This window comes from Hoplias malabaricus, chromosome 17 (assembly GCF_029633855.1).
Source record: "Hoplias malabaricus isolate fHopMal1 chromosome 17, fHopMal1.hap1, whole genome shotgun sequence".
Taxonomy (NCBI): Eukaryota; Metazoa; Chordata; class Actinopteri; order Characiformes; family Erythrinidae; genus Hoplias; species Hoplias malabaricus.
The window spans coordinates 33,696,604-33,713,845 of NC_089816.1; the positions used below are offsets into that span (position 1 = coordinate 33,696,604).

Here is a 17,242-nt window from a genome sequence, read left to right on the forward strand (position 1 = left end):
GTCGCCCTGTGAAGGACTGGCGCCCCCTCCAGGGTGTATTCCCGCCTTCCGCCCAATGATTCCAGGTAGGCTCTGGACCCACCGCGACCCTGAACTGGATAAGGGTTACAGATAATGAATGAATGAATGAACTATTATTATTATATTGTTTGCTCCTGGGCCTCCCCCTAGTGTAATTTATATTTAACAGCACTGTACTGAAATCAGTGGGGAGGCAAAGGGAGATGCTGTGTTTTTCTACTTTCCTCTTATCTCTGTAATCTACTACAGGTCGATGAAGCATTACTATGTTATTGAAGCTGCAGATTTTAAAGTAAATATAATTCAGTGTTTCTTTAACCTCATCATGTCAAATCTAACAAGACTTTCACAGTGTTTGAGGTAATAATAAAAAAGGGGAAAGGTGGGATGCTACTGAAGTCTTTAAATCGGTCGCTATGTGCAGCTGGTGCAGTAGTGCAGTGGCTGTGGGTAGAGGAGCTGAGTGTGTGTGTGTGTGTGTTGCTGGATAGTTGCCGGAGTGTGTGCTGTGAGCAGCAGGTGGGCTGGCAGGCTGCAGAATCAGCAGGTGTGTGTGTGTGTGTGTTTCAGCCTCAGCGTTTTCTCTCTGGCAGAAGCCTTGCCCCCTGCTGGTGTGTGCCCTTACCTGTCACTGCACCCAAGCGCAAAAACTCTCTGAATGGCACTGCACCATTCTGCAGCCTGTGGGTGTGTTTGTGTGTGTGGGGGGGTGTCTTTTGTATTTTAAATTAGCTAAAGTTACGGAGAGTGTAACTGACTAGACTCGTCTTTTCCACTCCTCTAGGCTCATGTGCAGCTACTTAAACGTATTACGCAGTCTACTGGATGGAGCTCTGCACTGCAGGGTCCCTACTCCACTCCTCCACCAGGTGAATCAGGTCCTGGTTCTGGAAGCGGGTTCTTGTTTAGTGGCTGTTCTCTCGTGGTTCAGAGTGAGTCGAGTAGGGACTAAACCATGGCGTGTAAACCTTGCAGAGCGCTGATCGTCCAGAGAGAGTCGTCACTCTACGCCACGCATCGCAGACGACCAGCACCAACTCTCCATCTGTAAAATCTCCAGCTGCAGCAGAGATCACGTTTGTTTTTATCCGACTCACGACGGCAGCTCGTAAAATTACGCCGTGGTCTTTTGAAGAGGTTCAAACGCTCCTTGGATCGGTGGCCGACGAAAGAATCCAGCGAGAGCTGGACGCTGCAACAAGGAAGGAACAAACTCTACTGATCTGTCTGAACTGATGACGGAGCTGTGTTCAGTCCCAAACAACAACAACACGCCAATACACCATGAGTACACACCGCTTAACGTTACCACCGCCGTTGTTGTGGTTTCCAAAGCCCACTGTTCCCTTTAGAGATGACACCTGATACATTTCATGGGGGTGGATGAAGCTTTGCAGTGGAAAACCATCTAGGATCCGAGCGAGTACAGCCCAGTAGAGTAGGGACCATGCAGTGGAAAAGCACTATAACAGACCACCATCCGTGGAATGACCCACCACACAAATAAAGGACTACCTGCTCTATGGGGGTCCTGAGCATTGAAGAACAGGTCGAAAGGGGGCTAACGAAGTATGCAGAGCCACAGGCAGGCTACTGTGATCGGTAATTGCAGAACTACAATGATGCTCTACTGCTTTGCACTGTGTGCTACTCTCAGTAAATAACTCCACACAGCTGTAACCTCTGGAACTGTTGGGCTGTGACCTTACTTCTCTCTTTAAGAGTTCTCCTCTCTGGAGGCGGAGGGCGTTTTTTGGCGCACTGCAGAGGCACGGCAGCGGGAGACGTGATACTGCACTGGAAGCCTGCCACGTTCGGCCTCGCTGCTCGAAAAGAGATGGCTTCTTGATATCTGCCCCTGCTGAACAGCTGCCAGCTCGGCTTCTGTGTCTCCGCACGCGCCGCTGCCAGAGAACGGGGCGAGAGTGAGGGCTGTTTACATTTTTTCACAGAAGAGCAACAGAGAACAACTACATCCGCTACAGCGCACTGCATAGAGCTGTCAGTCCACTGGGCTGGGGTGGGCTTCTGAAGACGACGTCCTCATACACAGCATTCAGCCCTAACAAGGCTCTCACTGCCCACTCTCTCAGCTCCACTCACCACACAGGAGCACTGTTGCTCTGCACACTTTGTCAGCCATCTTTGACCTAGTTTGACCCCCACAGAGCAGGTGTGATGTGGTGGTGGATCATTCTCAGCGCTGCAGTGACACTGACGTGGTGGTGGTGTGTTAGTGTGTGTTGTGCTGGTGTAGAGTGGATCAGACACAGCAGTGCTGCTGGAGTTTTTAAACCCTGTGTCCACTCTCTGTCCACTCTGTGAGACACTCCTCCCTCGTTGGTCCACCTTGTAGATGTAGAGTCAGAGACAGTGCGGTTGGTGCCAACGCAGACAAAGCTCTTCTCTATCGCTGCTTTCATCTGTGTCCAGGCAAAAGTTTGGGGACACCCAGTTTCTGTGGTGGATTGGGGGACGGTGATAAAAACAAACCTAAAATATGTGATTACTTTTCAGGTGTGAACAAAGAGCAACTGTGCATTAAAGTGTGTTCCCTGTAGAGAATGTCAACAAAACATGTCCAAACCTCTGCTCACGACGGTGTGAGGACATTCCTTTAAGTCGATGAGAGAGAGAGAGAGAGACAGTCCCTAAGTAGAGAGAGAAATAAAATAAAAACAAGGAAGAAGAAAAGGGAGACTGAAAGAATGATAGAGAATGAAAGAGAGGAGGAGGGAGAGAGAAAGACTGAGGGAGACAGAGACAATGGAAGAGAAAGAATTGGAAAAAAATGAGAAAGGACATGATTCTAAAGAAACAGAAAGACAGGAGAAAGAGAGAGAAAGAGCAAGAGGAAGAATGAAGAAATGGACAGAGTGAAGATTAAAATGAAAAAAGGAAGGACAAGATGGAAACAATAACAAAATTAGAGAAATCTACACAGAAAGACGAGTTAGAAAGAGAGATGGAGAGAATGCAATAGTGGGAAGAGAGAGAGAGAGAGGGAATGACAGACAGAGAGAGGAAGTAAGAAACAAAGATGAAGTGTGAGAGAGAAAAAACAGAGAGAAAACAGAGGGAGTGAGAGACAGAGAGAGGCAGTGAGAGAGACAAAGAGAAAGAAAACAAAAGTGAGAGAGAAAGAGGGAGTGAGAGAGAAAGAAAGGGAATGAGAGAGAAAACAGAGGGAGTGAGAGAGAGAGAAAGAAAGAGGGAGTGAGAGAGAGACAGAGAGAGAGAGAGAAAGAAAGAGGGAGGGAACGAGAGAAAGAAAGGGAGTGAGAGAGAGACAGAGAGAGAGGGAGTGAGAGAGAGACAGAGAAGGAGAGAGAGAAAGAAAGAGGGAGAGAGGGAGTGAGAGAGAGAGAAAACAGGGGGAGTGAGAGAAAGAAAGAGGGAATGAGATAGAGAGAGAGAAAACAGAGAGGGAGAGGGAGTGAGAGAGATAAAGAGGAAGAGAGAGCGAGACAGAGAGAGAGGGAGTGAGAGAGAGAGAGAGAGAGAGAGAGAAAGAGAAAACAGAGAGAGAGAGAAAGAAAGAGAGAGAAGGGAGTAACCAGCAGCAAAGGACAAACTATTTTGAGAAGAGGAAGAGTCTGAAGGCTTTAAGAGTTTACACTGCAACATGGAGCTAATAATCCCAAGCTTATTTTTTCTCCGCTTCAAAGCATCCTGGGACGGCGAACGCCGGAGGAAAGGTTTAAGCCGAGGGAGCGAGTGCTTCCTAAAGCCACGGAGAGCTTATAAAACCAGTCGGCAAGCATCAGAAAGTCATTTATTCAAACCCTTCAACAACAGAGTGCAATAAACGACAAACACGGCCCGCGGTATTAGGCACCGGGAATTCAGCTCATGAAGAGGCCTACGGGATCGAGCGCTTAATCCCAGAAATGTGCCCATTCCGAATGGAAAACTTTAGCAGTGAGTCACTTTCCATTAAATAGAAAAATGTTTGAGAGACGTTTAAAGCAGCGGCGGTAAAGCGTGCCCTGCGCAGACCTGCGGCTGGGGGTCGTCCCTCTGAGCTTTGAGTAAAGTCAGTAACAAAGACCCTCATCGTCCAGAGCCCAACACCACACTCACTTCTGTAAGAAGGGGTAGATATGTAAGTCCTCATGCTGTAGTTTATACAAGTTTCACAGTTCCTCAGTAAGAGTGTGTGGTATAGGACCGGGCCTCGTGGTGGCGCTGCAGGGTCTCGGGGTCCTCTCCTCGGGTCACTGTCTGTGAGAAGTGTGTGTGAAACGGTCCACAGGTGTGAGCGAGTGAGTGAGTGTGTGATTTTGTCCACAGGTGTGTGTGAATGACTGGGTGAAATTGTTCACAGGTGTGTGTGTGAGTGTGAAAGAGAGAAACTGTCCACAGGTGTGTGTAGGGGTGTGTGTGAGTGTGAGTGACAGAGTGTGTGTGAAACTGTCCACAAGTGTGTGTGTGCATGTGAGAGTGTGAGTGTGTGAAACTGTCCACAGGTGTCAGAGTGTGTGTGTGTGTATGTGAGAGTGTGAGTAACAGTGTGTTTGTGTGTGCGCGCGAGTGAGTGACAGTGTGAGTGTGTGAAACTGTCCATAGGTGTAAGTGTGTGTGTGAAAGAGTGACTGGGTGAGTGTGTACTTATAAAATATAAATGGATTAATGAAGTAGACGTGTATAAGGAAGAACAGGAACAGTCTCGGGTGGTTCTCGTTGGTGGGGACCCAGTGTGTTGTTGGTGGTCCTCGGAACAGGTCAAGAACCTTGTCCAGGTGCTTTAAGAGTTTGTGTTCTTGAATATCGGAATGTGACTTGTGCGGTGGAAGATGGCGTCGTGTTTGAAAACGAGGTCGAAAGAACACAGCCTTCTTTAGTTTAATAAGAGAATAAACAGCTTCTGCTCCTGGAAACCTCCGTCTACTCGAGACGTCACGCGGTTCTGTACAGTTCTGAGTAGTGTAGTGTTCACAAGAACCCTCGTACGGCCCGTGTGTGGAGGTGAAGGAAGTGTGGAGGTCACCGTGAGCCCTTTTCACACTTCAAGCCCAGGACAGTGTCAGCTCTATAGACGTTTGCTGTGTTTTGTGTCACGTTTGAGTCGTGTGTTTGTGCACTCTGATAAAGTCCTGGGAAACAGAGGTGACACACTCTACCAAAGCAGCTCTTTCGTTTCTAAAATCGTGTACTGAATTCTCCACTGTGGTTTTACTCCACTCTGAAAGCTGAACACTGCTTCTGTAAAATCTCTCTAAAATCTCACTGCAGCTTTCACTCAAAAAATAAACTCCACAACTCAACTTTTCTAAATCCTCACAAACGCACTCTGCTGCGGCGACAGTAATCTGAACGTCTGTGTTTCCTGGTGATGGATTGACTTCTGGGTATGCAGAGCTTTCCCTGCACTGGGGGGGTCGTGTTCTGGTACAGCACTGAGGACTGGGGGGTCGTGTCCAGGGTACAGCGCTGGAGACTGGGGGTCATCTCCTGGGTACAGCGCTGGAGACTGGGTCGTGTCCTGGATACAGCGCTGGAGACTGGGTCGTGTCCTGGATACAGCGCTGGAGACTGGGTCGTGTCCTGGATACAGCGCTGGAGACTGGGTCGTGTCCTGGGTACAGCGCAGGAGACTGTGGGGTCGTGTTGGGGTACAGCACTGAGGACTGGGGGGTCGTGTCCAGGGTACAGCGCTGGAGACTCGGGGGTCGTGTTCGGGTACAGCACTGAGGACTGGGGGGTCGTGTCCTGGGTACAGCGCTGGAGACTGGGGGGTCGTGTTCGGGTACAGCACTGAGGACTGGGGGGTCGTGTCCTGGGTACAGCGCTGAGGACTGGGGGGTCGTGTCCTGGGTACAGCGCTGGAGACTGGGGGGTCGTGTTCGGGTACAGCACTGAGGACTGGGGGGTCGTGTCCCGGGTACAGCGCTGGAGACTGGGGGGTCGTGTCCCGGGCACAGTGTTGGAGACTGGGGGGTCGTGTCCCGGGCACAGCGCTGGAGACTGGGGGGTCGTGTCCCGGGCACAGCGTTGGAGACTGGGGGGTCGTGTTCGGGCACAGCGCTGAGGACTGGGGGGTCGTGTCCCGGGTACAGCGCTGGAGACTGGGGGGTCGTGTCCCGGGTACAGCGCTGAGGACTGGGGGGTCGTGTCCCGGGTACAGCGCTGAGGACTGGGGGGTCGTGTCCCGGGTACAGCGCTGAGGACTGGAGGGTCGTGTCCCGGGTACAGCGCTGAGGACTGGGGGTCACATGGGTAATTTTCTGGCTAACACAGCAGGCCCTGTGTGGGTAATTACCCAGGTCTCGTACTGTCCCACTGAAGTCATTTCTTGGGCATGGGTAATGTTCCAGGTGTTGTACTGGGTAAACTACCAACTTGGCTTTAACATTTTCCAATACTTGCCATTAAATTACCAGTAAACACCAGAGCAAAGTGCATGTGTGGAAGGTATTTGTGCGTCTCAGAAATCTCTGTGTCACCTGCTAATACAATTCTTTCACTCCTGGCAGGTTGCTAAGTGTTTACGACACGAAAGTTTTAACATCTGTTCTAAAAAATCCAAGCAACAAAAGAAACTGATGTAAGAGGTGTGTGTGTCAGCACGCCTCCTGTTTGGCAACAGATACACAGAGCGCTGTTAGCTTGTCCGCTGTGCTGTCAGGAAATGACCGATCCGAACGACACTGTTCCACTTTTCCTCCAGCACTTCACACCACTCAGTCGCTCCTAGGTAGTTTGGCTTTTTATTTTGTTTGTATTTGAGAAGCGTGCGGCTTGTGGTTTCGCTCTCACTCACAGACGCTCCTGCTCCTGCCACCCATCGGCTACGGCCAGAAGAGCACGACACCTGCAACGGAGAAAGACGGTTCAGGCTAGTGTCATACACACAGGTAAAATTATACAACGGTTCAGTGAAGAGGCGAAAGGACACCAGCCTGCGCTCCGTCTGAAGAGTGGTTTCAACCCTAGAGCAAGACAGGCTTATTTTTGTGCATTGTACTAAAGTAGCTTCTAAAGTCTGGAACACTGCTGTGAGGATTTGATGTTGGACTAGATCTGGATTACAAACACAACTCTAACATTCCAACATAAAAAAAAACCCCCAAAAGACAAAGTGCTCTCTGAATCTGTCTCACACACACACACACACACACACACACTCCCTGTGTCTGCGTGGGTTTCCTCCGGGTGACTGTCTGTGAGGAGTGTGGTGTGTTCTCTCTGTGTCTGTGTGGGTTTCCTCCGGGTGACTGTCTGTGAGGAGTGTGGTGTGTTCTCTCTGTGTCTGTGTGGGTTTCCTCCGGGTGACTGTCTGTGAGGAGTGTGGTGTGTTCTCTCTGTGTCTGTGTGGGTTTCCTCCAGGTGACTGTCTGTGAGGAGTGTGGTGTGTTCTCTCTGTGTCTGTGTGGGTTTCCTCCAGGTGACTGTCTGTGAGGAGTGTGGTGTGTTCTCTCTGTGTCTGCGTGGGTTTCCTCCAGGTGACTGTCTGTGAGGAGTGTGGTGTGTTCTCTCTGTGTCTGCATGGGTTTCCTCCAGGTGACTGTCTGTGAGGAGTGTGGTGTGTTCTCTCTGTGTCTGTGTGGGTTTCCTCCGGGTGACTGTCTGTGAGGAGTGTGGTGTGTTCTCTCTGTGTCTGCGTGGGTTTCCTCCAGGTGACTGTCTGTGAGGAGTGTGGTGTGTTCTCTCTGTGTCTGCGTGGGTTTCCTCCAGGTGACTGTCTGTGAGGAGTGTGGTGTGTTCTCTCTGTGTCTGTGTGGGTTTCCTCCGGGTGACTGTCTGTGAGGAGTGTGGTGTGTTCTCTCTGTGTCTGTGTGGGTTTCCTCCGGGTGACTGTCTGTGAGGAGTGTGGTGTGTTCTCTCTGTGTCTGTGTGGGTTTCCTCCGGGTGACTGTCTGTGAGGAGTGTGGTGTGTTCTCTCTGTGTCTGCGTGGGTTTCCTCCGGGTGACTGTCTGTGAGGAGTGTGGTGTGTTCTCTCTGTGTCTGCGTGGGTTTCCTCCGGGTGACTGTCTGTGAGGAGTGTGGTGTGTTCTCTCTGTGTCTGTGTGGGTTTCCTCCGGGTGACTGTCTGTGAGGAGTGTGGTGTGTTCTCTCTGTGTCTGCATGGGTTTCCTCCAGGTGACTGTCTGTGAGGAGTGTGGTGTGTTCTCTCTGTGTCTGCGTGGGTTTCCTCCAGGTGACTGTCTGTGAGGAGTGTGGTGTGTTCTCTCTGTGTCTGCGTGGGTTTCCTCCGGGTGACTGTCTGTGAGGAGTGTGGTGTGTTCTCTCTGTGTCTGCGTGGGTTTCCTCCGGGTGACTGTCTGTGAGGAGTGTGGTGTGTTCTCTCTGTGTCTGCGTGGGTTTCCTCCGGGTGACTGTCTGTGAGGAGTGTGGTGTGTTCTCTCTGTGTCTGCGTGGGTTTCCTCCGGGTGACTGTCTGTGAGGAGTGTGGTGTGTTCTCTCTGTGTCTGTGTGGGTTTCCTCCGGGTGACTGTCTGTGAGGAGTGTGGTGTGTTCTCTCTGTGTCTGCGTGGGTTTCCTCCAGGTGACTGTCTGTGAGGAGTGTGGTGTGTTCTCTCTGTGTCTGTGTGGGTTTCCTCCGGGTGACTGTCTGTGAGGAGTGTGGTGTGTTCTCTCTGTGTCTGCATGGGTTTCCTCCAGGTGACTGTCTGTGAGGAGTGTGGTGTGTTCTCTCTGTGTCTGTGTGGGTTTCCTCCAGGTGACTGTCTGTGAGGAGTGTGGTGTGTTCTCTCTGTGTCTGTGTGGGTTTCCTCCAGGTGACTGTCTGTGAGGAGTGTGGTGTGTTCTCTCTGTGTCTGCATGGGTTTCCTCCAGGTGACTGTCTGTGAGGAGTGTGGTGTGTTCTCTCTGTGTCTGTGTGGGTTTCCTCCGGGTGACTGTCTGTGAGGAGTGTGGTGTGTTCTCTCTGTGTCTGCGTGGGTTTCCTCCGGGTGACTGTCTGTGAGGAGTGTGGTGTGTTCTCTCTGTGTCTGCGTGGGTTTCCTCCGGGTGACTGTCTGTGAGGAGTGTGGTGTGTTCTCTCTGTGTCTGTGTGGGTTTCCTCCGGGTGACTGTCTGTGAGGAGTGTGGTGTGTTCTCTCTGTGTCTGCGTGGGTTTCCTCCGGGTGACTGTCTGTGAGGAGTGTGGTGTGTTCTCTCTGCGTCTGTGTGGGTTTCCTCCGGGTGACTGTCTGTGAGGAGTGTGGTGTGTTCTCTCTGTGTCTGCATGGGTTTCCTCCAGGTGACTGTCTGTGAGGAGTGTGGTGTGTTCTCTCTGTGTCTGTGTGGGTTTCCTCCGGGTGACTGTCTGTGAGGAGTGTGGTGTGTTCTCTCTGTGTCTGCGTGGGTTTCCTCCAGGTGACTGTCTGTGAGGAGTGTGGTGTGTTCTCTCTGTGTCTGCATGGGTTTCCTCCAGGTGACTGTCTGTGAGGAGTGTGGTGTGTTCTCTCTGTGTCTGTGTGGGTTTCCTCCGGGTGACTGTCTGTGAGGAGTGTGGTGTGTTCTCTCTGTGTCTGCGTGGGTTTCCTCCAGGTGACTGTCTGTGAGGAGTGTGGTGTGTTCTCTCTGTGTCTGCGTGGGTTTCCTCCAGGTGACTGTCTGTGAGGAGTGTGGTGTGTTCTCTCTGTGTCTGTGTGGGTTTCCTCCGGGTGACTGTCTGTGAGGAGTGTGGTGTGTTCTCTCTGTGTCTGTGTGGGTTTCCTCCGGGTGACTGTCTGTGAGGAGTGTGGTGTGTTCTCTCTGTGTCTGTGTGGGTTTCCTCCGGGTGACTGTCTGTGAGGAGTGTGGTGTGTTCTCTCTGTGTCTGCGTGGGTTTCCTCCGGGTGACTGTCTGTGAGGAGTGTGGTGTGTTCTCTCTGTGTCTGCGTGGGTTTCCTCCGGGTGACTGTCTGTGAGGAGTGTGGTGTGTTCTCTCTGTGTCTGTGTGGGTTTCCTCCGGGTGACTGTCTGTGAGGAGTGTGGTGTGTTCTCTCTGTGTCTGCATGGGTTTCCTCCAGGTGACTGTCTGTGAGGAGTGTGGTGTGTTCTCTCTGTGTCTGCGTGGGTTTCCTCCAGGTGACTGTCTGTGAGGAGTGTGGTGTGTTCTCTCTGTGTCTGCGTGGGTTTCCTCCGGGTGACTGTCTGTGAGGAGTGTGGTGTGTTCTCTCTGTGTCTGCGTGGGTTTCCTCCGGGTGACTGTCTGTGAGGAGTGTGGTGTGTTCTCTCTGTGTCTGCGTGGGTTTCCTCCGGGTGACTGTCTGTGAGGAGTGTGGTGTGTTCTCTCTGTGTCTGCGTGGGTTTCCTCCGGGTGACTGTCTGTGAGGAGTGTGGTGTGTTCTCTCTGTGTCTGTGTGGGTTTCCTCCGGGTGACTGTCTGTGAGGAGTGTGGTGTGTTCTCTCTGTGTCTGCGTGGGTTTCCTCCAGGTGACTGTCTGTGAGGAGTGTGGTGTGTTCTCTCTGTGTCTGTGTGGGTTTCCTCCGGGTGACTGTCTGTGAGGAGTGTGGTGTGTTCTCTCTGTGTCTGCATGGGTTTCCTCCAGGTGACTGTCTGTGAGGAGTGTGGTGTGTTCTCTCTGTGTCTGTGTGGGTTTCCTCCAGGTGACTGTCTGTGAGGAGTGTGGTGTGTTCTCTCTGTGTCTGTGTGGGTTTCCTCCAGGTGACTGTCTGTGAGGAGTGTGGTGTGTTCTCTCTGTGTCTGCATGGGTTTCCTCCAGGTGACTGTCTGTGAGGAGTGTGGTGTGTTCTCTCTGTGTCTGTGTGGGTTTCCTCCGGGTGACTGTCTGTGAGGAGTGTGGTGTGTTCTCTCTGTGTCTGCGTGGGTTTCCTCCGGGTGACTGTCTGTGAGGAGTGTGGTGTGTTCTCTCTGTGTCTGCGTGGGTTTCCTCCGGGTGACTGTCTGTGAGGAGTGTGGTGTGTTCTCTCTGTGTCTGTGTGGGTTTCCTCCGGGTGACTGTCTGTGAGGAGTGTGGTGTGTTCTCTCTGTGTCTGCGTGGGTTTCCTCCGGGTGACTGTCTGTGAGGAGTGTGGTGTGTTCTCTCTGCGTCTGTGTGGGTTTCCTCCGGGTGACTGTCTGTGAGGAGTGTGGTGTGTTCTCTCTGTGTCTGCATGGGTTTCCTCCAGGTGACTGTCTGTGAGGAGTGTGGTGTGTTCTCTCTGTGTCTGTGTGGGTTTCCTCCGGGTGACTGTCTGTGAGGAGTGTGGTGTGTTCTCTCTGTGTCTGCGTGGGTTTCCTCCGGGTGACTGTCTGTGAGGAGTGTGGTGTGTTCTCTCTGTGTCTGTGTGGGTTTCCTCCGGGTGACTGTCTGTGAGGAGTGTGGTGTGTTCTCTCTGTGTCTGCATGGGTTTCCTCCAGGTGACTGTCTGTGAGGAGTGTGGTGTGTTCTCTCTGTGTCTGCGTGGGTTTCCTCCGGGTGACTGTCTGTGAGGAGTGTGGTGTGTTCTCTCTGTGTCTGCGTGGGTTTCCTCCGGGTGACTGTCTGTGAGGAGTGTGGTGTGTTCTCTCTGTGTCTGTGTGGGTTTCCTCCGGGTGACTGTCTGTGAGGAGTGTGGTGTGTTCTCTCTGTGTCTGCATGGGTTTCCTCCAGGTGACTGTCTGTGAGGAGTGTGGTGTGTTCTCTCTGTGTCTGTGTGGGTTTCCTCCGGGTGACTGTCTGTGAGGAGTGTGGTGTGTTCTCTCTGTGTCTGTGTGGGTTTCCTCCGGGTGACTGTCTGTGAGGAGTGTGGTGTGTTCTCTCTGTGTCTGCATGGGTTTCCTCCAGGTGACTGTCTGTGAGGAGTGTGGTGTGTTCTCTCTGTGTCTGCGTGGGTTTCCTCCAGGTGACTGTCTGTGAGGAGTGTGGTGTGTTCTCTCTGTGTCTGTGTGGGTTTCCTCCGGGTGACTGTCTGTGAGGAGTGTGGTGTGTTCTCTCTGTGTCTGCGTGGGTTTCCTCCAGGTGACTGTCTGTGAGGAGTGTGGTGTGTTCTCTCTGTGTCTGCATGGGTTTCCTCCAGGTGACTGTCTGTGAGGAGTGTGGTGTGTTCTCTCTGTGTCTGTGTGGGTTTCCTCCGGGTGACTGTCTGTGAGGAGTGTGGTGTGTTCTCTCTGTGTCTGTGTGGGTTTCCTCCGGGTGACTGTCTGTGAGGAGTGTGGTGTGTTCTCTCTGTGTCTGTGTGGGTTTCCTCCGGGTGACTGTCTGTGAGGAGTGTGGTGTGTTCTCTCTGTGTCTGTGTGGGTTTCCTCCGGGTGACTGTCTGTGAGGAGTGTGGTGTGTTCTCCCTGTGTCTAAAGTATGCAGAGCCACAGGTGGACTACAAAGTTCTTCCGTATGGTCAGAGGAGCAGAGAAACAGATACAAAGAATTCCCACTTCTACACAAAGTAGCAGTGAAGGCAGGAGAGTTCGCTTTAACAGCTCACAGTTTAAAGTAACAGCAAAAAGAAAAATGGTAAGGGAAGAGAAAAGAAGAGTAAATCTGGCTGCTTCCACACCCTGGATCTGCGGAAGGGGGCTTTGGGAATGCTTTGATGGAGCCGACAGAATCAATTGCGGACGCCTTTGAATCTTTTCTGCTGTCCCTGTGGAGAGAGGATGGATTTGTAGTCTCTTAGTACTTCAAGCGTTTACTCCGAGGATTTAGAGCTGGCGTCTCTCAGGGAGTCGCTGGATGTTTCGTCCGGCTCCGCGCCTCTAATCCCATCCTCATCACCTTGATGTGTTTTTACCATGCTCTGATTTGATGCTAATCCCCTCCCGTAAGAGCGTGAGAGCATTAAGCGGAGTTCTGGAGGAAAGCGGCGGCTGCATTTCTGTTTGAGGCTGGAACAAACAGGGTCTGCGCATCGAGGCCCAATTCAGCGCAACAACTACACTCCAGAAAGTGTAGGGAACTTAGCTACTTTAAAGGCAACATCTACAATTGTGTGGAAATACAGTCCTCTCTAACTTGTTAACACTCAGACCTCTGTGTCTTTTAAGGTGGAACGGTGAGTTTGAGTAAGAAGCGACTGTATCTTATTGGTGGCTGTGTGTAACTTGTCCGTAACATTATTATTATTCATTCATCCATCCATTATCTGTAACCCTTATCCAGTTCAGGGTCACGGTGGGTCCAGAGCCTACCTGGAATCATTGGGCGCAAGGCAGGAATACACCCTGGAGGGGGCGCCAGTCAATCACAGGGCAACACACACACACACACACCTACGGACACTTTTTTTGAGTCACCAATCCACCTACAAACGTGTGGTTTTGGTTTGTGGGAGGAAACCCACGCAGACACAAGGAGAACACACCACACTCCTCACAGACAGTCACCCGGAGGAAACCCACGCAGACACAGTGAGAACACACCACACTCCTCACAGACAGTCACCCGGAGGAAACCCACGCAGACACAGCGAGAACACACCACACTCCTCACAGACAGTCACCCGGAGGAAACCCACGCAGACACAAGGAGAACACACCACACTCCTCACAGACAGTCACCCGGAGGAAACCCACGCAGACACAGGGAGAACACACCACACTCCTCACAGACAGTCACCCGGAGGAAACCCATGCAGACACACGGAGAAAACACCACACTCCTCACAGACAGTCACCCGGAGGAAACCCACGCAGACACACGGAGAAAACACCACACTCCTCACAGACAGTCACCCGGAGGAAACCCACGCAGACACAGGGAGAACACACCACACTCCTCACAGACAGGAAACCCACGCAGACACAGGGAGAACACACCACACTGCTTTTCATTGTCTAAAAACATCCAGATGCCTCTGTCATGAGCATCACCCATTTACAGACACTGGAGCTTCATAAACACATTAGTGCAAACATCCTCAGACATTCTATAGACGGAATGCCATCGAATCCTTGCAGAAATGTTTAAAGATTTAGTGAAAACCTCTATTCCGGAGATGTGAAGCTTACTGCAGTAAAGAGGGAAGACGGTGAAGTCCAGTTTAATGGAATCACACACACACTGTGGACAGGTTCACACAATCACCCATTCACTCACACAATCCGAGCGATACCTGAAGCCTTTGTGACTGGTGAACGGTAGCTGTTTGTTTGAGGGATGACACAGCGTTTAATGTGGACTGCAGGCACAAGCATTCGTTATGAAATTGAATCTCTTTAAAAAACACAATGTGCAGGGTGTCCTCCTCCGAGCACTCATCTCGAGGAGTGGGTGGAAACTTCTGCTCACTTTACTAAGCCTCCACAGTTCTGAGCGCTGAGACGGAGAGATGCTGACCGTCTTCTGGCGCAGAATCAAAGGATGCAGATACTGGGTAATGGTTCTGTCTAAGGCTCCTGTGTAAAGCTCCTACACCCACCCCAGCCCATTCCTCTGCTCCTGTTTATGGCTCGGACAAGTAGGGTCTTGCCCTGGAAGATGAGTCCGACCAGGTTCAATCAGCTGAGCTATTATGGCATCACTCAGCACGGCCCACAGTGCAGTCTCAGGTCCATTATGGGCTTTAACTGCGTGGGAAGCGAAGGCACAGCGGCTCATCAAGGTGCAGGAGAGCATTGGGGGATTAGGAGAGTAATGGAATTTAACTCCTCCGAACTTATGAGATCGATTACACAATGGATAAGACGTTACATTAGTGGGTTTCCCATCCACCAGGTTTTTGCTTATTGTGAAAACGGCCACATTAAAGGAACACCATGTAATTTACTTTTAAATTACATCTTACATGCTCCACTGAGCTGCAGTAGGGAGAACAGAGCATCTGTCATTGCTACTCTGGGATCAGCACGGCAGAGACTGCACTATGTAACCTTTTGGAGGAGGGTGAGTGTTCATCCTTTGCCAGAAATCGTCTGTCTAGTTAACACTAGTGTCACTGCGTAATCAAAACAATCTTTTCAAACAGACCTGGCACTAAAAATAGCTGCACTATCACACCAGTCCATTAGGGGGCGATACTAGCTCTTAAAGAGAGACATCAAAACACCACGACATATGAAAGAGGTTTAATCCCAAATCACTCCATCCTCCCTCTGTAGTGCACTACACACGTCCTGAAATGAATTAATCTAGATGTTAACAGTGCAGTATATATTTCTAACACACATCATTTCTATTTATTCATCTGTGTGAATCTCAACTCTAGTGCTGTCTGTGTGTGTACAGTGTAGTTTATGACTGATGTAGTTCACTGTAGAGGGAGTGAGGAGCTGTGTGTGTACAGTGTAGTTTATGACTGATGTAGTTCACTGTAGAGGGAGCGAGGAGCTGTGTGTGTACAGTGTAGTTTATGACTGATGTAGTTCACTGTAGAGGGAGCGAGGAGCTGTGTGTGTACAGTGTAGTTTGTGACTGATGTAGTTCACTGTAGAGGGAGAGAGGAGCTGTGTGTGTACAGTGTAGTTTATGACTGATGTAGTTCACTGTAGAGGGAGCGAGGAGCTGTGTGTGTACAGTGTAGTTTATGACTGATGTAGTTCACTGTAGAGGGAGAGAGGAGCTGTGTGTGTACAGTGTAGTTTATGACTGATGTAGTTCACTGTAGAGGGAGCGAGGAGCTGTGTGTGTACAGTGTAGTTTGTGACTGATGTAGTTCACTGTAGAGGGAGCGAGGAGCTGTGTGTGTACAGTGTAGTTTGTGACTGATGTAGTTCACTGTAGAGGGAGAGAGGAGCTGTGTGTGTACAGTGTAGTTTATGACTGATGTAGTTCACTGTAGAGGGAGCGAGAAGCTGTGTGTGTACAGTGTAGTTTGTGACTGATGTAGTTCACTGTAGAGGGAGCGAGGAGCTGTGTGTGTACAGTGTAGTTTGTGACTGATGTAGTTCACTGTAGAGGGAGCGAGGAGCTGTGTGTGTACAGTGTAGTTTATGACTGATGTAGTTCACTGTAGAGGGAGCGAGGAGCTGTGTGTGTACAGTGTAGTTTGTGACTGATGTAGTTCACTGTAGAGGGAGCGAGGAGCTGTGTGTGTACAGTGTAGTTTGTGACTGATGTAGTTCACTGTAGAGGGAGCGAGGAGCTGTGTGTGTACAGTGTAGTTTATGACTGATGTAGTTCACTGTAGAGGGAGCGAGGAGCTGTGTGTGTACAGTGTAGTTTATGACTGATGTAGTTCACTGTAGAGGGAGCGAGGAGCTGTGTGTGTACAGTGTAGTTTATGACTGATGTAGTTCACTGTAGAGGGAGCGAGGAGCTGTGTGTGTACAGTGTAGTTTGTGACTGATGTAGTTCACTGTAGAGGGAGCGATGAGCTGTGTGTGTACAGTGTAGTTTGTGACTGATGTAGTACACTGTAGAGGGAGCGAGGAGCTGTGTGTGTATAGTGTAGTTTATGACTGATGTAGTTCACTGTAGAGGGAGTGAGGAGCTGTGTGTGTACAGTGTAGTTTATGACTGGTGTAGTTCACTGTAGAGGGATTGAGGAGCTGTGTGTGTACAGTGTAGATTGTGACTGATGTAGTTCACTGTAGAGAGAGCGAGGAGCTGTGTGTGTACAGTGTAGTTTATGACTGATGTAGTTCACTGTAGAGGGAGCGAGGAGCTGTGTGTGTACAGTGTAGATTGTGACTGATGTAGTTCACTGTAGAGGGAGAGAGGAGCTGTGTGTGTACAGTGTAGTTTATGACTGATGTAGTTCACTGTAGAGGGAGCGAGGAGCTGTGTGTGTACAGTGTAGTTTGTGACTGATGTAGTTCACTGTAGAGGGAGCGAGGAGCTGTGTGTGTACAGTGTAGTTTGTGACTGATGTAGTTCACTGTAGAGGGAGCGAGGAGCTGTGTGTGTACAGTGTAGTTTATGACTGATGTAGTTCACTGTAGAGGGAGCGAGGAGCTGTGTGTGTACAGTGTAGTTTATGACTGATGTAGTTCACTGTAGAGGGAGCGAGGAGCTGTGTGTGTACAGTGTAGTTTATGACTGATGTAGTTCACTGTAGAGGGAGCGAGGAGCTGTGTGTGTACAGTGTAGTTTGTGACTGATGTAGTTCACTGTAGAGGGAGCGATGAGCTGTGTGTGTACAGTGTAGTTTGTGACTGATGTAGTTCACTGTAGAGGGAGCGAGGAGCTGTGTGTGTATAGTGTAGTTTATGACTGATGTAGTTCACTGTAGAGGGAGTGAGGAGCTGTGTGTGTACAGTGTAGTTTATGACTGGTGTAGTTCACTGTAGAGGGATTGAGGAGCTGTGTGTGTACAGTGTAGATTGTGACTGATGTAGTTCACTGTAGAGAGAGCGAGGAGCTGTGTGTGTACAGTGTAGTTTATGACTGATGTAGTTCACTGTAGAGAGAGCGAGGAGCTGTGTGTGTACAGTGTAGTTTGTGACTGATGTAG

General features: G+C 50.7%; 1 protein-coding gene across 1 annotated transcript in view; it reads right to left on the reverse strand.

Moving 5' to 3' along the window:
• Positions 1-6,131: 6,131 nt before the first annotated feature.
• Positions 6,132-17,242, reverse strand: part of enc2 (ectodermal-neural cortex 2) — a 40,598-nt gene continuing 29,487 nt past the window's right edge. The window contains exon 3 of the mRNA XM_066649867.1: positions 6,132-6,835. The gene's annotated coding sequence lies outside the window, so the exon portion shown is untranslated. The remainder of the gene's footprint in view (positions 6,836-17,242) is intronic.